Consider the following 24485-nt stretch of genomic DNA (forward strand, 5'->3'; position numbering starts at 1 on the left):
CACTTATAAACTCTTGGGCCCTAGTCATTTTTTTGTTTGTTTATTTGTTTGTTTGTTAAAGTTTATCGGGGCGACAACTGTTAGTAAAGTTACATAGGTTTCAGGTGTACAATTCTGTATTACATCATCTATATATCAATTGTGTGTTCACCACTCAGAGTCAGTTCTCATTCCATCACCATATATTTGATCCCCTTTTCATTCTAGTCTTTAAGCTGATCAAGTTAGTCTTGAAAGGACTGCGTGACAGCACTGCTACTCAGGCTTTTTTCTGAAAAACACCGGAAGTTGTAAGTGGAAGGTGCAAAGTCAATGATGGAGCCCAAGTACCCTCTTAAGGCAACATCGTAAAAGGAAATTCTTCACAAAGGTTATACTCATACATTCTACACAAATATAAAAACTGAGAAGTATATGAAGTTCCTTTAATTGAACCATATAAAATATATCATAGACTTCATGGTAAGAAATTCAGAAAAAAAAATTTTATCTTTAATATTTTTAATGTTCACATTTTTAATGGAAAATACAAGTAACCAAATTAAGAATAAAAGAAACATCCACCAAACATAAGTATTTGCATCCTTCCCATACATGGTTAGTATTTTTTTTAATAGAACTATAGTAGTTCCCCCTTCTCCATGGTTTTGCTTTCTGTGGTTTCAGTCACCTGCAGTCAACTGCTGTCAGAAAATATTAAATGGAATCCAGAAATAAACAATTCATATACATTTTTTTTTCTTTCGGGGGGTGGCGTGGAGAGTGGGCAGAATTAATTAAGAGCAGCGTTGGGGATTGGGCACAGCAGGACTAGGTGTGGTAAGAAACTGGTGGGTAATAGGTAATAGGAAACCTGTGGCATGGTCTGGTGCACCCAATTGAGAGAGGAGGACTGTGGTGAAATGGAGACTGCATGTCCACCTGGGTCCTGAATCTGATACCGCTTCTACCCTAGCCATGTGTGGAGGGGAGCTGTCAGAATCAGCAGGTATAGTCCTCTTCCCCAACTTGCCCCAGAGCTATAGGCCTGGCTAAGACTGCATGTGGGGCCTACATGTCCCGGAAGAGAAGCTCATCTTGCTCCAAGTTGAGATGCACGTTTGGGTGCCACAGAGGATGTGATGGGTATGAGTCCAGCCAAGTGTGGTACAACATGCCAGCCTGCATTCTGAGCCTCGCTGACGTGTATGTTTACAGAAGATTCAGTGAATATGTGGTCTGATGAAAGAGGAAAGAGGAAACTAAAGGCTCGGGGTGGTGGTGTGGGGTTGTCAGGTAGACCTAGGTGCAAGTCACTTATCAGCCAGGCAGCCTTGGAAAAGTAAATGGGGTAATGCAGCCTTCCTCAGGGGCTATTGTTAAAAAGGTGCTCTAACTTGGCAACTCTCACTGTTTGGCTGTTTCTGAGGCCACCTCTGGAATGATTTCCAGGGACCCGGCCCACGCTGTTGCATCACCACCAGCACGTAAAGTGGGTGTGGGTGCATCCACAATTCATACATTTTAAATTGCATGCCATTCTGAGTAGTGTGACGAAGTCTTGAGCTGCCCTGCTCCTTCCTGCCCCTTTGTCCAGATTATCCATGCTGTATATGCTCCCTGCCCCTTAGACACTTAGTAGTCCCTTAGTTATCAAATCTTCTGTCATTGTATCACTATGCACGTGTTTAAGTAACCCTTATTTTATTGTTGTAATTGTTCTATTTTATTATTAGTTATTGATGTTAATCTCTTACTGTGTCTAATTTATAAATTAAACATTATCATAAAAAAGAACATAGTATATGAGGTCTGACAATTAGGCTTGAGAACTTGTTGCAAGGATGTTGCTAAACTTTTTTGATATCAGAGGAATTATTCATTACGAATTTGTACCAAGTGTACGAACAGTTAACCAAGTTTACTATTTGGAAGTGCTGAAAAGGCTGCATGTGAAAGTTAGACTACCTGAACTTTTTGCCACCAACTCATGACTTTTGCATCATGACAATGAACCAGCTCACACGGCACTGTCTGTGAGGGAGTTTTGAGCCAGTAAACAAATAACTGTATTGGAACACCCTCCCTACTCACCTGATCTGGTCCCAAATGACTTCTTTCTTCATGCGAAGATAAAGGAAATATTGAAAGGAAGACATTTTGATGACATTCAGTACTTCGAGGGTAATACGATGACAGCTCTGATGGCCATTCCAGAAAAAGAGTTCCAAAATTGCTTTGAAGGGTGGAATAAGTGCTGGCATTGGTGCATAGCTTCCCAAGGGGAGTACTTCAAAGGTGACCATATTGATATTCTGCAATGAGGCATGTAGCCCTTTTTCTAGGATGAGTTTGCAAACTTAATTGTCTGACCTCGTTATAGGGTTTGGTACTATCCATGGTTTCAGACATCCACTGGGCGTCTTGCAACATATCCCCCATGGAAAGTGGGAGACTACTGTACAAATATATTTAATTAAATAACTGAGTCTGGTAGGAAACTTTGACCTGAGGGAGGAAAATTTCAAGAGAAATTTATTTGCCCATTATAGGCTTATTTCAACGTGAAGAATAATTTTCCACAATCAAATCACTTTATTTTAGTTGTGTATGGATGCCAGTGTAAATGGAGACACCAAAGCATCCATATTCATCATTAATTTTGCATGAATGCAATCATTGCCTGAGCAATGATTCTCCTCAGATTTCTTAGGATAATTTGGAAACTACCTGTTGAAAGTTCTAGAGAGCAGTCTACCATGGTTTTTGTTCCTTAATTTCTAATTTTGATTAATTTTTTAGTCAATTAGTAGATATCTTAAGTAATTTTAATTCAAGGAATTTATATTTGTAGAATAATTTTGCATATATATTATATATTAACATATAATATATAAATAGTTATATATATATTATATATATTTATCTTTCTTTGGTGTTTGCACTTGAAAAAAAGGTAACTGATGTTAAAATGACTGCTCCACAGATTTTTTTTGTTTTGTTTTAAACATCTGCAGAAAATACTTTCATTGTCTTCTGGCATTAATGTAAAACCAGGATTACATGAGTTTTTTGTACCTGAGAATCTCATTTTTATTCTTGACTGTCTCTAGGATGTTTTTTATTCTATATAATAGTAAAAAGTGAATGTCAGTATATGCGTGTCTTTCTTGATTTTATCTGGATATTAGTTTGATCTCAAATATTTATCTTTTATGTCTATCATCTTTTTACTCATAATTTTTATCTTAGTGCTTTTTCATATCTCCTATTGTACAACGTTCATGGAATTCACTGTGGGATAGCCTGAAATATTATACCCAAAATACTTTCTAGAGATCTCAGTTCACAGAAGCATTCAGTAACTGATATTTCACATTATTGGAGTTAATCTCCCAGGTGTGGCTTTGTATATAGATTCCTGCCTTGATTATATGCCCTGTATCCAAAGAATTTTTGGACAGGAGCTCAGCAGGTTTTGCTCTTGCTGGTGTGCCTACCTCTTAGCCCCCTACACAGTCCTGAGGTTGGGGGGTGGTGCTTTAACGCCTTATGACAGACTTTCCTGACACTTTTCAGCACAATACCATCTCTACATATCATCACCCTTTAGATTCACCACTTCTGAGTTCCTTGTGACTTTGGGGACAACCTCACATCTCTTTAGTTTTCCTAAGAAGCAGCAGCTCCCTGTGACGATAGCCTGTTGCCTGTGTCAATATCCCTGGTAGATTCTCTCAGGTGGTGTATGTAGTTCTTAGTAGAATTCCTGCCCAGTCTCTGTTCTTGCTGTAGTCAAAGGCTTTATTCCTAACCACATAAAATATTTCAAACTTGAACACATATGAAACACATTAACTTAAACTATCACACACGTCAATGAGTTTACAAGATTGATTCCTTCATAAGTGAAATGTGATTATATATTCTTTTACAAAAATTGGAAACTAATTCTCCCTTTCTAGTTACTCCTCAAATTGTTTTTTGATTGGTTACCGATATGTATTCTTACTAAACCAGAATTGAGTTACACAAAGGCTAGATTTAGCATTTATTTTCAGTTGTTTCAATGCCAGATTGGCTCTAATGACAACTGATTAAATCACTGTCTAATCACTTTAAGCTAAGATGACTAGAAGCAGAGCAAAATAATCAATCTCTGTGTTCTTCCACCCATTATAAAAGAGGAACAGGAAGAAGTAACATTAATTGAGCACCTATCTGTGTTAGAAAACATATAGATAGGATTCATATATACTATATTACATAAATTTGCCCCTTTGTTACATTGTGCAATTATATTTATATTCCTGTGAATGTATACCAACTTACAGTACTGCAAAGCATAATAAATAGAGCTCTTTTCATGAGCTGTATGAATGCAATAATTTATAGGGCTTTGAAAATCTGTTTTACACCTAATCTTCATATTTGTTTAAACGCATAAAATTATGAACTATTTAGTATTACATATCGTCCTTTGTAGCTAGCTCTACAAAGAACCACTAAAAAGGCCATTTTTACTGAATTATTTTAAGTTCAGCTATCTTATAAGAAGTGATGGATCCTGTGTTCCATTTTGTGGACCCTATTAATTATTATGCGTTCCAAAGACTATTTTGATTTCTGTAACAACTCAGTTTTTATTGTCTCCTACTGTATTATAATTTGCTAGGGCTACCATAACAAAGTACCACTAGATGGCTTAAACAACAGACACTTATTTCCTCAGAGTACTGGAGGCTAGAAGTCCAAGATCAAGATTTCAGCAGGATGGGTTTCTTCTGTGAACCTCTCTCCTTGTACAGATGGCCATCTTCTCCCTGCGACTTCACATGCTCTTCCTTCTGTGTCCTAATCACTTCTTATATGGATCACAGCCCTATTAGATTAGGGTCCACCCTATGATCTCATTTTACCTTAATTCCATCTTGAAGATCCTATCTCCACATATAGTCATATTCTGAGGCACTGAAATTAGGACTTCAACAAACAAATTTTCGGAGAGGGGACACAATTCAGCCCATAATGCCTAATAAACCTTTAAAACATACTGAAAGAGATAATGTATCTTTCCTTACGTCTTGATGAAAACTACAGGGTGTAAGATTTTTTCTGCTCACTTGTCATTGTCCCTTGGGGATTCATTTCAGAAATTTAAATGAATGGTCTGTTTAATGGTCAGTAGAATGGTCTGTTTAATATTATCAGTTGAAACTCCAAATGAAATGTAACACCAAATCTTCTCCCCTTTTCTAAAGTGGTTGCTTTAGGTTGGAAGTCTGCAGTGGAAAAGGGCAGTGTTGACTTCTGTATTTCACCATCTTAAGTTTTTTCTTTCTTTCTCACCTCCCTTCCACTCCCAAATTCCTCCAGGCTGCTAATCAGTTTTTGATTCTGCCAGGGTGGGAAAAGTAGAGGAGCAGTCTTACTTGAACTGTCTCTGTAACTCCTTCCTGTTTTCTGGCCTGGCAGAGATTTAAAGCTCCCTCTCCTGAGTGCTTTTGGATCTTCAGAGATTTTCATTGCCAACCACTTCTCATTGAAATGTTGATTAAGAGGACAATACATCTTTTAGAAGTGGGTCACTTTTTGTGACTTGACCAATTCAGAGAGGCAAGCTGACTCAGGCAGTGCAGTCACTTCAATTCATTTGTCATAGGTCAGCGTTACCATGTGTGAGTCAGGTCACAGCCTTTCGAATTCCCCAAATTCCACATAACAGACCCTCAAAGTGGTATCCTACACAATTTGCAGGTCCCAGTGCAAAAGGAAAATGCAGGACATATTGTTCAAAAATTATTAAGACTTTCAAGCGTGTAGGGCCCTGTTTGGCTGCATAGGTTGCACACCCATGAAGCTGCTCCCACCTTGAGTTGTCCTCTCAGTAGCTTTGTCACCAGAAGCTTGAATCACAACCCCTCCCCTCTAGAGGGAGGGTGACTACTCTCTCCATAGAAAACCTTACAATATTCTTCACCTTCTGACATCCCCTGTTATGGGTTGAATTGTGTCCCTGAAAAAGCTATGCTAAAGTCCTAACATCTAGTACCTCTGAACGTCAACATATTTGGACATAGGGTAATAGCAGATGCAATTAGCTAAGTTACCCTGAGGTCATATTGCAGCAGGGCAGGCCCTTAATCTAAAATGACCCGTGTCCTTATAAGAAGACAGACACTTATAGGGAGAAAGGGCCCTGTGACAATGGAGGTAGAGATTGAAGCAATGCTTCTCCAGGCCATGGGATTGCAGGCAAATACTGGAAGCCAGAAGAAACAAGGAATGATCCGCCCTTACAAGTTTCAGAAGGAATATACCCCTCTGACAGCTTGATTTCAGACTGGAAGCCTCAAGAACTGTGAGACAATACATTTATGTTGTCTTAAACCATCCAGTTTGTGATTTGTTACAGCAGCCCTAGGAAACACATATAGCTCCTTTTAGTCCTTATGCTGGTTGAGGGGTCTAAAACTCATGGAATCAGTTTTCCAAATTGTCATTACAAATTTTGCATAGACTTCCCTAAGTCTTATTTTAGATTTCATATCTTGGTGTCTGGACTGAAAATTGTACCATCCAGTTACACTTTCCAATAGCATCAGAGCAATCATTTTTATAATCATTTTTCTATTTAATTATATCTTCATAAAGTGGTTCTTTAGTGGGGCTTGGTGATTTACCCGCTTTTATGCATACTTTATAGAAATCATATTGATTTCTGTCTCCAAACTGATATATTCTAATGAGTCTAGGAATAACTCTCAACATATAAAGGATGCTAGCCACTTCCAATCTCAATTCCTTTTAACCTTCATATTTTATTTTCAGAGAAGGTAGGCATTTTCATTATTTCACCTATATATATAGTTTGTTCTGTATTTTCCATTTGGGTAAATATGCCCAACAGCATTTTATAATTTTGCAAATATCTATAATTAAAACATTTAAATTTTCAAGGACTGTTGTGAGAAAGAGCTTCTAAAATATTTTATAAGAAATTGATGTTTTACTGTGTCTAGACATTCTTTTAAAATAAAGTTGCATCATGCTTAAATCCTAATATTGTATAGCTACTTCTTTAAAAATACTATTTTATCTTTACTCCCATGGAAAACTGCAAGCTAAATTTTGCTCAGATTAGTAGCCTAAGCAGCTGCTCGCACCTTGTGGAAGCAGTGCAAGTTTCTAAGCAAGTTCACTGTTCTGTGTTATTGGGACCTGGACCAAGCCTCCTTCAGCATGGGCTCAGGAACCACACGCCCTCTGCTGGCTCTGTCTGGAACAGAATTTCTTATTTTCTTGTATCCGTAGATGAATATTTTGTGTATATATATATATATATATATATATATATATATATACACACACACACACAAAATATTGTGTGTATATATATACACACACAATATATATATTGTGTGTGTATATATATATAGTGTGTATATATATACACACGCACACCTGCATATATACACACATATATACATATATAAATTCTTATATATTTATGCATATATATATATATATATAATCTGTGTGTATTTAAAGTTCACACATGTATTTGATTCAGCTTATTATATAGGTTGTGATTTCCCGAGATTTAGTTACATATAATCCGAATTTATAAAATAATTTTCCTATTGAGTGCCTCAGGACAATATTTTCTATAAAAGGTCACAGTTTGAAGGGACTCTGTCAGTTTATGCCAACTGCTTCACTATCTAGATGAATAAACCAAGGCCAACAAATTTATAGGATTCACCCGATTTGCCAGAACTGCTTAGTGACAGACGTCTCTCTGGACCCCAGGCTGATTGTCACTATTCTTTTACTTGACTACGCTGCCCTTACACACTCATCACTTAGTCATTTTGGAGCTTTAGGCCCCCTGGGGAATCACTTTAGGTATTTGAAGTGCTGTCAATTTCAGAAATCTGTCAACAACCATCCAGAAAGATAAATTACAAGAAAACAAACACATACTGTTAGTTTTTTCCACCTCACTCTGTAAATAGCCCAGGAAAATTTGCACTGAAATAACAAGGAAAATTGTTTAGCAACAAAAATTAGACCTTTACCAATGTGATCTCTCTCACTGTATGTCACACCATCCTGAAATTAGCGTGGGAGAGGCATACATGGAATTGAATTCATCAATGGAGCCACCAAGCAAAGAGACTTTGCTCCCAGACAGGTCCTTTTTCTGTCTTAGTTAATTTCTGGTTTCATCTATAGCCTGTTAGCTCAGTGGTTTGTGTAGAAGAGGGTAAGGAGAAGTAGGTAGCTTCTGGCTGTGTACTCTTAATTTACTTGTATCTTACATGCCTAGATGATATCTATAGTTTTTTACAGTTGGAATGCTCTAAAACTCTGTTATTAAAAACAGGATGTGTGTGTGAATCTCATTTTCAATATTCCCATCCTGTTCTCAACGTCATCTATGAAGCATCCACTCTTTCCTCTTTCACCTCAATGTAACTGTATGTAACAATTTGATATTTCTTAATTAGTGCTCATTAGTCATTTCATTCCTCAGTCTCTGACCTGGTATGTGCTGATCGCATTACCAGGATTATCCTTCTGATTCCATTTTGCTCAGGAAAAGACAGCCCTACCTAAAGTCTTAGTACATTTTTTTACTTTCTTTATGTAGCACTTTGTAACTGCTCTTACCTAGATAGCTTACCTATGTTGTGTTGCAGGTACGGCCTAATTTGTGTATATCTTGGAGCAGGACAGCACTACAACAACGGGCTTTGGAAAATGACACAAACATGGGTCTGAGACTTTCTTCCACTACTCATCAGAACAGAGTTACTGGGAGGCTGTGTCAAAATCTTGGCTTCCTCATGCAGGAAAAGGATAAAGATGCTCCCTATTTTTTGGGCTATTTCAGGGGTTGAACAAGGTAATTCATGTAAACTCTAAATGCAGCAGTTGCCTCAGTAACATCTAAATATTAGTTATTATCTAGCAAAACCTAGACAGATAATCTACATTTATTACATTCTGCCTTATCTTTTTATTATTTTTTTAAAACTTGCTGTCCCAATAACAATGCTGAAGATGTATTTTAAACCCCGATGGAAACAATTCTGGAAAAAGAGTATATGTTTAATAATCACTTACTGAACTGAAATGAAAACAATTTGTCTTTGGAATTCTCTAGTCCACTTTGTGGAAAACAGAGCAATACTAAGGTAATATAATAAGCAGGATGCACTAATAAAATAACAGAATGTGACTGATGCTTCTATTTTCTTTCTATTTCATTGTTAAATCTTCGTATTTTAATCTTTACTTATGTTAAAAGTTATTAATGTTTAATACTTTCCTTTACCTTGAAGGGTTTTAAAGGAAGTCTACAATTCAAGAATTCTAATTTTTAAACATTATGCTCCACTCATATTTTACTATTGTGTTATTGAATATAAATTGCAAATTTAAGCCCAATCAGAATCCCTTCTTGAAGATACCCCACTAGATATTTGAATGTACAGATGTTGCTTTTTATGTGACTATGGTGGAATACTCAGATGGCCTCAACTTTTCTGTTCCCTGGTGTATGCCCTGTGTAAACACCCTTCCTTTGAGTGTGAGTGAGACTTTGATTATGGCAGGAATCAAAGACTTTGATTCAGGAATCAGAGACTTTGATTATGGCAGGAAAGGCACTTCATGATTATATTATGCTATATAATACCTCATATAGCCAACCAAAGAGAGAGATTTTCCTACTGGCTTTGAAGATGCAAACTGCCATGTTTGACAAGACCATTGGCAAGGAAATGGGGGCCACCCATAGCTGCTGAGAGCAACCGTTGGCAGAGAACCAGAAAAAAACTAAAAACACCAACAAAACAAAAATATAGGAGCTCGATTCTCCTACTGGAAGAAACTGAAATCAGCCAATAACCAGAAAGAAAGAAAGCTTAGAAGAGGACCTTGAACCTCCAGTGAAATCACAGATCCGGCTAGCACCTTTATTTCAGGTGTTTGAAACCCTGAACAAAGAAGCAGCCACGTTGTACTTGAATTTATGAACCACAGAACTGTGAGATAATAATTTGGGGTTGTTTCAAGCCACTAAATTTGTAGTAATTTGCTACACAACAATAGAAAACTAACACATTGAACATCAGACAAAAGGAGATCCATGCAAACGCTAGAATTATTCTCACTGTGTGGAACACTTTCTCCCATGTTATATCTCTATCATTTATTTATTCGTTCACCCATCCATTTATTCAGCTGATACTTTTGAGCATGTTGAATGTTTCAGGCTTTATCCAAACCGTATAGGCCCTTCATGAAACTCTGAATTCGATACACAAACATCTAATTGAGTAACAACATTTCTGTAAGAGTTTCTTCCACTGTTCCAGCCTGCCTTGAACTTAGTTCTCCATGTTGTCAATGTAATAATTTTCTTTAACAAATTATCTTTCTCTTTATGGTCTGCCATGTTTTCCCTGGATTGTATCATTCCTTAAATATTTATTCTCTGAAGAAGTGACCCTCACATGTATAAAGTGAAAGGACAGAAAAGTGACTCTTAAATGGGACATCCTCCTTTAGCCATGGGCAGTTTAATATATCCTTTTATTTTGCTACTATCTCGTTGGTGGTACCATGGAATAGCAAAATATTTGCTCTTTCAAGGTTCCTACAGATTTAAGCCTGTGAATGTAAAATAGGTATAGCAGCAATACTATAAACTGTGTACAAAACACCTATATAAACTATTATATTTGTTTTAGTGTTTGTTTTATTATCTGCACATTAACTTTGTGTCTTCCGTTTAAAATATATTTTTACTGGTATGGTTGTAACATTTCATATCTTACAAGGTTTTCATTTATACTATATCATTAGACACTTCATAAAACTCCAGAGTATGGCATATAATTAGATAAAAATAATTATGTATCTGTATATACATATATATCTCAAAGGCAACTTATAATGTCCTAGATGGTACAAAGATACTTTTATTGTGTGTCAGTTATAACTGCCTCTCATCTGTAAAAGTAACTACTCTTTAGTCTAAATTAGACATAATTAAAACAACTCACCTCCAGAATATTACCACAACATTTGCACCAGATGTGAATAATGCTAAATGTTTAAGGGGGATGCAAGCTTAAAGAAATCCTGTTTAATTAAGGTATCCATCATTGTTGCAAAATAAGGTCAGGCTCTACTTAGTTTGGCTTCCTCCAAAAACTGACATTGAGACAAGGATTCAAGTGCAAGCAGTTCATCAGGCAGATAACCCAGGGCAGACCAGTAGAGCAGCAGGGAAGGGAAAGCAGCCAATAACGAGTACCTTACAAATGAGGTACATGGTGGGTAACTGCAGATAACCATGTGGGGGGTCTCTGACAACTGGTCTAGGACCACCTCAGATTCAGTCCCCACCAAGGATGAAGGAGCTGGATGATTACTCAAGCGCTTTTGCTTGAGGTGTGCTTCCGTGGAGTAGAACTGAGTCAATGCCCAGGTGTGCCCCGGTGGGTGAAGTAACCTGTGGCAGTGAAAACCCTCAGGCAAAGGGACACAGATTCTGGCCTTTGGATGTTGGGCTAGAAGCAAGTGGGTGGAAAGAGATTAAACAACATGTTGGGAGCACCTGCTCTGTGTTTGGCACGATATCAGTCATTTAAAACATATTGAATATTAAATATGATCTGGCACATCTAATACACTATATACTTGTTCAATAGCTTTTCCAGATAAGCATCATTATTCTTTTTTCAAAAATGAGGAATTATGAGGCTTGAAAAGGTTAAATAACTTCCCTAAAGTCACTCATTTTGCAAGTAGGAGAACCGTCTTTGAACTATGATCTGTCAGACCCCGTGCTATGTTCACACATTTTTCACATACTCTCTCACACTAGCATTTTGCTTCTTGTGATAATTAAAAAAAAAAAAAAAACAAAAAAAAACATTAAACTCCAAGCTTTATTCAGATATCAGTACTTTTCCCCTAACATTCCATGTGATCCCATGTTCGTTTTTTCAAGGATACCATCCAGATTATATTACATTTAGTCATCATACCTCAATCTATCGACAGATGCTCAGACTTTCTTCTTTTTTGATGACTTTGATGGTTTTAAGGTTAGGTAATGTTCCCCAATTTAGGTTTAGTTAATGCTTATGTAATGCTTAGATTGGAATTGTAGGCTTTTGGGAGGAAGATGACAAAGGTGAAGTGTGATTCTCATCACATCATATCCAGGGTGTATGGTGTCAACATGACTCACAACGTAGAACGTGAATCACGTACCCAAGGTAGCACTTGCCACGTTTCCCCACTGTCTACCCTTTAGAATCAACCCCCTTCCACAGTCTATCTTTTGGAAGCAAATCAATAAACACAGCCCACAAGCAAGGGGGGAAGGAGAAGAAAAAAATCCACCTTCTGGAAGGGGAACATCTACACAAATTATGGAAAATTCTGTACAGGAAATCTCAGAGATCGATTTTCATGTGTTTTAACTTCAATCTATCAATAAATTGGATGCCTTGTCTTTATAATAGATTCATCATTTATTAAGATTCCTAAAGTAAAATAAATAAATAAATAAATAAATAAATCCAGCTCAGGGCCTACTTGTTTCACTCACTGAATGAAGAAAAGTTCTCTTTAGTAGGTAGATTATAACATGACCCTAGAAATGGGACTTGCAGCAGCCTGTAGGCCATGGCTTGGACACTGGCAATCATCCTCTTTAAAGATGACTTTGATTACATCTTGGTGTTACAGTGACCATAAAATGCACCTCTGAATTTATTAGGTATTGTGTTTTTGAAAAAAAAAACAAAAGTACTTCTTAAAACAAAAAACAAAAACACACAAGTTTCTGCACAATTCAGCCAGATGCACATATTTTACTTCTTTTAAATATTTTTTTTTTAAAAAAAAAACCCAAAATCTATTTAGAAAGTTAGAAATTAGAGAGTTGGGGTAGAAATAATATCTATCTGGTAGGTTTTCATTAGAAGACTAAGATTCTTTATTAGACATTAGAATGGATGCCAACTATTTCCATGGTTACTTACTGAGTCCTTTTTTTCCTTGAGTGGAAAGGTATCATTTCTGTACATACCACATGTAGTTTCTTGCTCTGTATTAGATCAAATCCTTTGATAACAGAATGAAAGGAATGAACTGAAAAATAGTTCTATAGTTCTATCCCTGCTTGTGCACTAAATAACAAGAATAAAAAGCTCTTTTCATTTTGGCTATATTCATTCACAATGCCATTTTTAATAACAAAAGTCCAAGTATTTTCATGAGGTTGTATTAGAAAAAGGTTACAAGCTATCCTTTGACAACCTTTGCAGTCTGAAAACTCTTTGCTCCTTTTGTCCTGTCCAATCAAAATCCCCTTGCTTAACATTCACATTCTGTTATAAGCGTGGCTTCTCTACTTACAAAACTTAATTTTCCACTGTCCCAAGTCCAGGCCTGACACTCCATTTGGGTCTGTATCCTCACTGTCCTTGAACACACTCCATTCTCTGTGCTCACTGAGAACTTTGGAAGCATTTTAGAACCACTCCTTCTAAAGGACTCCTTCTAAAGGAGTCTAAGGACTCCTGTCCTTCTCTGACATTATTCTGAATGTCTCCCATCTTGCAGTATAAATATCCTGTCAAGAATCATTGTTTTATATTCCCATTGAGACTGAATATAGGGATTGTGTGCCCATTTACTTATTTATATTTCATCTTGTTAAGAAAGTGGAAATGGAATTAAACAAAATTTTACCAATATATGTAAATTACATAAATATAAATATATGTAATGGGTAAGAAATGAAAGAAAAAATCCACATAAACAATCATGATGTAATAAAAATAATCCAAGAATGAGGCTAATATAAATAATTGTCAATAGGGGATTATTAATTTTCTTTGTATGGGCCATGTATTTGATAGAAAAAAAAAAGAGAAAGAACGAAAGAAAGAAAAAAAGAAAGAAAAAGACAAAAAACAAACAAACACAAAAAACACACTGCTTCTCAGGAGACAATCAGCTCTTCCTAATACCCAGTACAGTATGAAATTCTCTTAGGGGTACTCATGGGAAGGACTCTATGTCATATAACTAACCACAATGTCAGCAGCTTCCTTATACACAAAAAAGACTGAGTTTTCAGTAAGTCTATTTTTATATGTGTCTTCATGCCCATATATTACTGGGCACATCTGTCATGTTCAATGAATTCTTAATTTTTTTTTTCTTTTTTTCTTTTTTCTTTTCTTTAAAGCAGTTTTTGGTTGCCTGGTAGGTTGCTCAAAATTTTTACATTTTTTCTATGACATTTTCTAAAAACATTTGTTTTCTAAATATTTTTTCTAAATTCAAGATTTTTATATTCAAGCCCCCTGTCCCTGGACCAAAGATCTCGCCAATCATCTGGATTTTGCTTATGTAGCAAAAGAGATTAAGAATGATACAACAGATGGACATCTAGCTCAACTGTATCAATTTACATACAGTATCACTAGATGATGAGGCTCAGAAAGAATAAGGGACTTCCTTCCATAAAGCCCCTGCTCTGGACTGAATGCTTGCGCCCTCCCCCCACTCATATGCTGAAGCCTCACTGCCAATGTGACGGTACTAGGAGGTGGGGTTAATGGGAAGTAATTGGGTTTAGATGAAGTCATGAAGGTGGGGCCCTCATGATGAAATCAGTGCCCCTGTAAAAAGAGAAAGAGACCAGAACTTCCTCTCTTTCTCTGCCCTGTGAAGAATTATGTATAAGACAAAAACATACGGAGATAAAGTAGAGAAAGGAATAAGGTTCAGAAGGTTGAAAAAGTAATGAGGAGAAAAGTTCTACTGGGACTAAATAGTGTAATGGAGAAAAGCCTATATCTTGGTAAAGTTAGCAGAAAACTTAGAGTCCATCTCTAAGTAACAGGTGCATCAGAGGAGATAAACTGGGGGCTGAAGGAGCAGATTATTGCTGCTAGTAGCAAAACTTTTTCTTGTACTGTGTTTCTCTGAAAATAAGACCTAAGTTGACAATCAGCTCTAATGCATCTTTTGGAGCAAAAATTACTATAAGACCTGGTTTTACATTATATAAGACCTGATTTTATATTACGGTAAAACAAGACCAGGTCTTATAGTAATATTTGCTTCAAAAGATGTATTAGACCTGATTGTCCAGCTAGGTATTATTTTGGGGAAACACGGTAGTAAATTTTTCAGTAAACAGTCTACTCTTCTCAGTAAGGAAAGTTCTATTGGTGGTGTGAGATAAGAGGGGGGTGTGTGTGTGTGTGTGTGTGTGTGTGTGTGTGTGTGTGTTGGGGTTTTATTAAACTAGGGCAGTATTAAATTTTCTGCTTTATGTGATATTTTACTTTTTAAGCAATGTTTTTCAAAATATTAATCCCATTAATAAAATGAATACAAATTTATGTGAATTTTCCCAAAGAGATTTAAAATTTAAGCCTTATTGGCCTTTAATTTTAAGATCTTTAGATCATGGACTGATATGATGATACACTATAAATAATTGATTAATCAACAGAATATATGTTTTTGTCCTACTGTATGCACTGACATCTTTGATAACATCATTATTTCCTCCGAAGTTGTCTTCTTAGAGACTGCTGTCCCCTCTAAGTCTGGTGTCCCTTCATGTTGCTCCCATAACCCCTTTTTCCATTTACTACTTTCTTCATTAGGAATCACAGTAGAAATTTTTATGATCTCCACACCAGGAATAATTGAACCTTTTTTGAAGCTGGTTTGTTTTTACATGATTGACACAATGAATCATAGAACCAATTTTGTATTTGTATCTACAAAGCTTAGAGCCAAAGTTGTAGCTTATTTAAATGAATGTAGGATTTCAGGGAATTAATTTTAAATGCTTTGCAGTAAAATAGTAAAAGTGTTTTCTAGGTTGACTTGCATTGACAATTTGTCCATAACTTTAAACATATATATATATGTGATAGATATTAACTATTGTTTTGCAGAAATACATAGTTAGACTGTATAACACTTTGAAGAAAAGATAAATCTAAGAAACAGCCAATATCCATGCTCAGTTTTTAGGAAATGTTAAGGAAAAAAAAAATCTCACAATCTCTGAGTAACTCCCTACCAGGGAAAGAAAAGCATTGCAAAACAACATATTCGCCATTTCTTTCTAGGCCAGGAAACACACTGCCCCGGCAAAACTAGGCAGAATCGGATCATAAGTTTAAGTTTCTGCAGATTTTAATCAACTCCAAGCTTAACAGATAGGCTTTCAAAGTAAATAATAATGTAATTTACTTGAACAAAGAAAATGTTGTTTGTAATTGTGTAGTTCTTGAATTAAAATTTGGGGAAAAACAATTTAAAATGATTTTTAAAACTCTTGTGTACAATTTATTAACTATCAATTGAAGAGGCCATTATCTTACCATTGAATATTTTAAGAATTCGTTTTTAGTTATTTTATATTTTAAATTTTTTGTTAATATAAGATTTAGAGCTCATTGACAATTTTATTTACTACAATTACAAAAACTCAAAATGGAATCTCTAAAAACAAATTTCTACAATTAAAATATACTGTGGAAACAGTGTAATTTAAAACCATTTTTTTAAAGCTACCACTCCATTTCTTGAAGTAGCAAAATGTAATATGAAATAATATGTTTCCAAATTTGAGGAAGGTATTTTAGATCTCTTTTCCAAAGGGGTGTATTTCTTATAAATACTAAGCTAGACTATTTCTGGAGTTTTCTTTGTGAGTCCCTATACTAATTTCCTGCGGCTGCTGAAACAAATTACCACAAATTCGGTGGCTTAAAGCAACCGAAACTTATTCTCTTACAGTTCTGGAGGCCAGAAGTCCAAAATCAGTTCCACTGGGTATAAATCCAGGTACCAGCAGGTCAGCATTCCCTCTGGAGCCTCTAGGGGAGAACCTGACCCTGCCCCTTCCAGCGTCAGGGCAGCTGCCTGCATTTGTGGCCCCATCACTCCTCTCTCTGCTTCCATAGTCACACTGTCTTTTCTTCTTCTCTATGTGTCAAATCTCTCCTTCTGCTTCCGTCTTATAAAAATATATGTGGTTACATTTCAGGCCAACCTGATAATCCAAGATAATTACCCTATCTCAAGATATTCCAATTTAATAACATTGCAAAGTCACTTTTTGCCACATAAGGTAACATCCACAGGTTCCAGGGATTAGGATGTGGACATCTTTGAGGGTCATTTCTCAGCCTACTGCAGCTCCAAACTAGGCATTTCTATAGGAACAATTTCATGCTCCAGAAGGATTTTCCTTTATGTGGTTTCCTAAAAATGTTGAAACTATTTTTAGTATAACAGATTCTTGAATAACTTTGAAGTTTTTGCATGTTTTTTTTTTTTTTTTTTTTTTTTTTTTTTTTTTTTTTTTTTTTTTTACTCATGCATTCTTACAATAAGCACTTATTAATGTAGGGGATAAAAAAGGAAAATAACAAATTATAGCTTTCAAGAAGAGTTTACAATTTAGTTTTGGAGCTATTATGAATAAATATACATCACTGAATGACAACATGAGGGCTAAAGAGTAAGAAAAATATTGAGAGAGAGTATATAAGTAAAAGCAAGTGAGAAAAATTTTTAAGCATTAATGAGTTCAGAAGAAGGAAATATCAATGCAGATTGAAAAGCAGAAAACATACAATACTATATGAAGAAGATTAAGTTTTAAAGTGGAACTAGGTAAACTATGTAAATTATGGACTATGTAAACTAGAATTTACATAGTTAAAAAAGGTCATGCCAGGTGGATATAAGAAAAGGCAAGATAAGATAAAAAATCATAATAACAATTTTTAAATATATCTATTTAGTCTATACCCTATAGAGTTGATGGAGTTGACCGTTTGTATACGTGATAAATAGGAGATAAAATTACAAAGGTAGGAAGTGGTCAGATTATGGAAAACTTGGATTAGTAAAGAATATTAATTTTATCTTCTAAAAACCAGGAACTTAAGAAAGTTTTTTTTTTGTTGTTTTTCCAGTTGGAGTGATATGTTGGAAGGAGTCCGCACTTCATTATTGAATGTGAGTGAAGTGAAGATGGGGGCAGGCAGCAGCTATTGGGAAACTATATTGAAAATTATCATAGCAATCAAACTATTGAGGCAATCAAAGCCCAGACTGGCAAGTAAAATTTTTTATGAAAGAAAAGAAGAAATAGATAAAAATCACACATAGAAAGTATCTAGTTTGGGGACGGCAGAAAGTAATGAAAGATAAGGGAGAAATGTAAAACATGGATGAATAAAGCTTTGGATGAAAGATATAATTATGGATACCATGAGTTTGAGGCTACACTTGCTCATTCAAATATAGATGTGTATTAGTCAGTTTGAAACAATGGATGGAAGCCCAGGAACTGGTATAACTTTGGAGCTTTCTTACAGGTATATTTGAGAAATTGCTTTTCTAGGAAAATAAAAGGTAAAGAAACAAGAATAAACTAAGTAGCATGGAAATAGACTCCCTGACCTGTACCCATCTCCCATGGGCTTTGTTGACACAGGACTGATCCCATAACAGCAGGGCCTACTGAGACTTAAGGAAAGTAACTCTTGGATTGATGGACTTCTGGATTAACAGATATCTCTTGATCCCCAGAAAAACTGGGCCGATGTGAAATGTTCGTCTTTGGATATTTTGTTCTATTAACATCATAGACTAACAAACATCTTCCAGAATATCTGTTCTGGCTAGGATAACCAGGTTTTGTTGGGTAAATGATTGAGCCAAGTTACCATTCCATCTTCAGTATATTCCAGTCTCTTGATAGGAGCATGAGCCAATCAAAGACCAGAGAAGGCCTCCCAGTCATACATAAGTGAGATCGAAAGGCTCTTAGAATAATTCCTATTCCGTAGAAGTTAAAATAACTCTTCTAGCTTGCCTGTATCCAACTCATTTAAACATTTAATGAATGGTACATGTTCCTTCTTTCCTCATAAGCCCTTTCCTTTGACTTGCAAATTTACTTTGTGAAATCCCTGGTGAGTTTTAATTCCATTATGCAAACTACTAAAAGGGGACAAAATTCGTGTATAAATGGTTTCTAAGTAATTATAGTACTTATAAAAATGCAAACTTTAAAATGAATACATATGTGTTGAATGAATGTATTCATTACAATCTGTGAGTACATTTGAATGCACTGCTAAAATAATTAAGCTTTCTCTAGAAGAGGGTCTACAGCAAGTATCTATGTACTCTCAAAAATTTGTAAGACACGTGTCATGAGGTCAGATTATTCTTAAGCATAAATAATCATGTTTTAGAGGAGACATCTGTATGAAAATATAGATAACACCTAATGATCTCTTCTCTATCTTGGCAGAAAACAAGGTTTTAATAAATGGTTAGCATAAGCTTCCCTAAAGGCTTGCTACCTTGAAAAATGGATCTGAATCACTTACTGCAATAAATTGCATGGAATGCTTCCATGTGCTTTCTAGCTCTCTCCAAATGAGTGGCTCCAGGGAGAGAGAGAAACATTATAAATGCATTTGCTAAAATGTGAGTATTTTTCCATCATTTTATATTTTTTTATTTTTCAAAGGAATGAGTACAATATGTATAGAAGCTGCTTTTTCCCTTCTTTTGCCTTAAAGATGTACTGCAATTCAAAGGGAAACACCACTGACTTTTTAAAAAATGTATACTGATATTTGATATCAAAGTGAAATGGTTACTTCATAAATATATTGATTTAATTTGTACCCAAGTATAAACATATCTTATATAAATTTTAACTAAAAATTAGTGCCAATATATGAGTTCACATAATATGTGCCCAATAAGACTATTTGCCAATTTTGGTAGTTGCTCCTTTAAAATAACGTAAATGTCATTTAAAAGCATCTCATTTAAAAAGAATGGTACTTCTATATCAAAAAGACAAAAAATAAAGGCAAACAGGTATTAGAATATATAAACTATTTAAAAGTCTGTATATGTAAACACGTTATAAATAAAATGGCAAGTTAGAAAAATATCTGCAACGTGACAGAAGATAATAATCTACTTAATAAAGTATTTTTATAAGTAGATAAGATAAAAAGAATCCCCTCAACCCCAATGAAACACAAGCAAAAACATGACTAGGAAATTCACAAAGTATTGATGCCAGTTTTAAAAATGCTTAAGTGAACTAGTAATGTTAGAAATATGATTTAAAATAAGGCACAATGTTTCTCCCATACTAAATTGGCATAGATGAAAACAAATAAAATAAAATACCCAGTTAGGGTTGGCCACTGTGATTACAATCCTGGGGCACTGTGGTTGGGAACCAATAAAAGTACAGTGAATATAAATTTGGCATAGAGTCAGCCAGACGTAGGGTCAAACTGGCTTTACCATCTTAATCATTTAAAAATACTATCCTCTATGGGTTTCCATTAGACTTAGGAGTAAAATCAGGAGAATAACACCATGTGCGAATAAAAAGGGGTAACATATATGAAATGTTTATCATAGTGCCTTGTCCTAAATTAGCTATTAGTCCTATTTAATTGGTAAAACCTTAAAAAGAACAATTTGTCACTACATTAAAAGCCTTATACTGTTGCATAATCTTTGATCTATAATTTGGTCTATAACAACGAAAATTCACAAATAACAGTGTGTGTTAAACAATAAGGGATTGATTCAATAAATTATAGTTTATCCATTAAAAATGTGTCCTGCTTAGGTTAAGAAGTTGGTAGCCAATAGGCAGCAAGCAAGAAGCTAATTTAGTTGGGTATCATACAGTGGGTATGTCTTAAATTTGTGAGTGGGGCAGTATGTGGGCAATAGTGCCAGTAAGAGAGAACAGTATCAGTGACCTGTAGGTGTATGAAAACACACGGTGTATGCAGGGAATGGAAAATTATCAGATAGATTTCTAGAGTAGAAGGGATTATTAAAACATCAAGGAAGACCAGGCTGGAAAGCCAGATGGGAATAAAATTATGAGGGGCTTTGTATCTCATAACCAATAAATTTTGACTTTATTCTTTAAGGAGTGGAGAATTGTTGGAGATTTTAATCAGATTTTAATTCTAATGTAGCATATGTGAAATGTATCAATGGAATTCCATATGACATATGAAAATAATGAGGTGTTTTGAAAGAAGATATAGGCTAAGAAAAAGATAGCGATCCTAGTTGTAAAAGGACTGAAATGTAGGAGTCAAGGGACATTGTTTTCATAGAAATATCAGGATTTGGTGACCAATCAAACTTCAAAAGTGAAGTGTCTATGTTGCGTTTTAATTTTGGATGATTGTGTGAAAGGGATGATTGTGTGAACCTGTTATAGATCAGATTCATCAATACCCTTATAGCTAAAATTTGGTGAGCATCCATATTCACTTCTTTAGGAAGAATGTCTAGAAGTAAATTTTATAGATCAAAGCTTATGAAACAGTATGACTTTTAATATATAGTGACAAATTGTTCTTTTTAAGGTTTTACTAATTTAGTAGGACTAATAGCTAAACTAGGAAGAGGCACTATAATAAACATGAGTACACTTGGAAACAGTTGAGTTTGAGATGCCTGTAGAGATTCCTTATAATTAATTGGCAATAGATTCTCGAGCTCAGAAGAGAGGTTTGGGATGAAGATATAAATATGAGTCATTAGCATTGTAAGGGGCATGCAAATGCTTCCAGAAATCTATGTCATCTTTTTAGAAGTATAGAGAACATAATCGTATAACTTATAGTAACACACATTGTACCAGTAAATCGTAAGTTATTTCTTTCTCTTTTAAAAACATGTGTTCAAGTTTTAATCAAATTCCTTTTATTTTCATTCTTTTGAAAATGTTTAAGGGTTGTCGTGATATGACTTGCTAGTGAAAAAGCATTTTAAAACAGGTAGGAAATCGACTGTCTAATTTTGTCATTGCTATTTGAGGTAGAAGAGTTTTATTAGTAAGATTTTAAAAAGAGCACCTCAAGATGATCAAGTGTTGGATTTAATAATAATTCTCTACTTGTCACCTTTTTTTTTTTTACAGTATTTCTGCTATAAAAACTTCCATGTATTTTTTCATCTGTTTACTTGATTAGTTTTTATTAGATACCCACCATATTCCAAGCCCTGTACCAGCTGTTGGGGAAAAAGAAAGGAAAATATACTAAGAAAAATATTTCCAACAACTGCTGAAAAGTTTCTTCCTGATTATCTCCAGAACTTTAAAGAAAAAAAAAAAATTACAATAAAAACTTCTGTGCAAGGAGAAATTATGAAGGTATAATTGTCACCAAACATAAAGAACCACCATTTTTAAGAATGTAACTGAGTGGAAATACTAAAATACAACATTAACATTTGTTATGACTTTTGTGTACAATCAGGAGAGAGAAACTTTAGTATTTTTATGGATTAAGGATACTTTTAAGAATTCAAAACTAACTATAAAAATAGATGCTGCTTCTATTGTAACATAAAAGAATAGCAATTAAGCACAGGGAAGGTAGGTCTGAGAATAAAATCCTAAAATCTGCTCTTTTTTTAAAGTAAGTAAAAATTTAAACATGTTCCTAATATTAATCATCCTAGAAATACTGAGTTCTACCAAAAGTATGAATCATAAAAGGGTTTTATGCAATGGGTTAATTTTTTCATAATATACAGAGGGTGCAAAAAAACATATACACATTTTAAGAAAGGGAAAAACTGTATTACTTGTAATACTCAATATATACAATAACAAAAGAGGAATACAAGGCATGTTTGACTTCTGCAATTACAAAAGAAGCTCAAAGTGGTCACCATCAGTATCCAGAGACTTCTGATTACGGCGAATTACTGCTTGAGCATAGATAACACCTCTTAAAATGTGTATACATTTTTTGGCACCCCCAGTATATTTGTTAAAACAATAGGAGAGGAAGTTCATTTTAGGAAGCTTAACAACACCATGGGAAGTGTTGTGCATTTATCTTGTCATTGGCATTAGTCACTAAATGAACATTTCATATTTTCTTATAGATGTAAATAGAGAAATACGTAATTAAGAACATAGAGAGAATGAAACTATATTGCTATCTGTCACTATGTACCAAAATTAATTCAAAATGGATCAAAGACCTAAACATAAGACCTGAAATAATAAAATGCATAGAAGAAAACATAGGTACTAAACTTATGGACCTGGGGTTCAAAGAGCACTTTATGAATTTGACTCCAACGGCAAGGGAGATGAAGGCTAAAATAAATGAATGGGATTATATCAAACTTAAAAGCTTCTACACAGCAAAAGAAACCATCGACAAAATAAAGAGGCAACCAATCAAATGGGAGAAAATTTTTTGCAAACAATGCCTCTGATAAGGGGCTAATATCTAAAATATATAAGGAACCTGTGCAACTCAACAACAAAACAACTAACAATCCAATTAAAAAATGGGAGGAGGATCTGAAGAGACATTTCTCCAAAGAGGACAAACAAATGACCAATAGACATATGAAAACATGCCCAACATCACTAGTCATCAGAGAAATGCAAATAAAAACCACAATGAGATATCACCTCACCCCAGTTAGAATGGCTATCATCAAGACAAATAGTAACAAGTGTTGGAGAGGCTGTGGAGAAACGGAACCTTCATACACTGTTGGTGGGAATGCAAATTGGTGTAGCCGCTATGGAAGGCAGTGTAGAGGTTCCTCAAAAAATTAAGAACAGAATTACCATATGACCCAGCAATTCCTCTTTGAGTATCTACCTCAAAAAACTGAAAGCTTTTATCCATAAAGACATGTGTGCTCCAATGTTCACTGCAGCTTTATTCAGTGGCCAAGACATGGAAACAACCAAAGTGTCCTTCGATAGATGAATGGATAAAGAAGTTGTGATATATGTACACAATGGAATACTATTCTGCCATAAAAAACATGAAATAGAACCATTTGCAACAACTTGGGTGGATCTTGAGATTATTATGCTAAGCAAAATAAGTCAGACAGAAAAAGTTGAGAACCATATGATTTCACTGATATATGGTATATAAAGCTGAAAAACAACAAAAGAACAAGACAAACAAATGAAGAAACAAAAATGCATAGACATAGACAATAGTTTAGTGGTTACCAGAGGGTAAGGAGGGAGGAGGGTTGTGGAAGAGGGTAAACGAGGTCAAAGATATGGTGATGGAAGGAGAACTGGCTCTGGGTGGTGAACACACAATGTGATACATAGATGATGTATTACAGAATTGTACATCTGAAATCTATGTAACTTTACTAACAATTGTCACCCCAATAAACTTTAATTAAAAAAAAAAGAACATAAAGAGAATAATTAATGGCCATAGACGAATGAGCACTGAGGGTCTAGTGTACGCCAGGCTAATGTTAGTTGTTTTGCAAATTTTACTAATCTTTAGAGAAAAAAAAATTGGGGAAAATATTTTATCCATTTTTCAAATAGAATATGAAAG

General features: G+C 35.0%; 1 protein-coding gene across 3 annotated transcripts in view; it reads right to left on the minus strand.

Annotated features, from left to right (window-relative positions):
- The window catches only part of GALNT13 (polypeptide N-acetylgalactosaminyltransferase 13), a 465175-nt gene that overhangs the window by 12954 nt on the left and 427736 nt on the right, over positions 1-24485 (minus strand). The gene's annotated exons all lie outside the window — the stretch shown is intronic.

The sequence above is a fragment of the Rhinolophus ferrumequinum genome, chromosome 8, assembly GCF_004115265.2.
Source record: "Rhinolophus ferrumequinum isolate MPI-CBG mRhiFer1 chromosome 8, mRhiFer1_v1.p, whole genome shotgun sequence".
Classification (NCBI taxonomy): Eukaryota; Metazoa; Chordata; class Mammalia; order Chiroptera; family Rhinolophidae; genus Rhinolophus; species Rhinolophus ferrumequinum.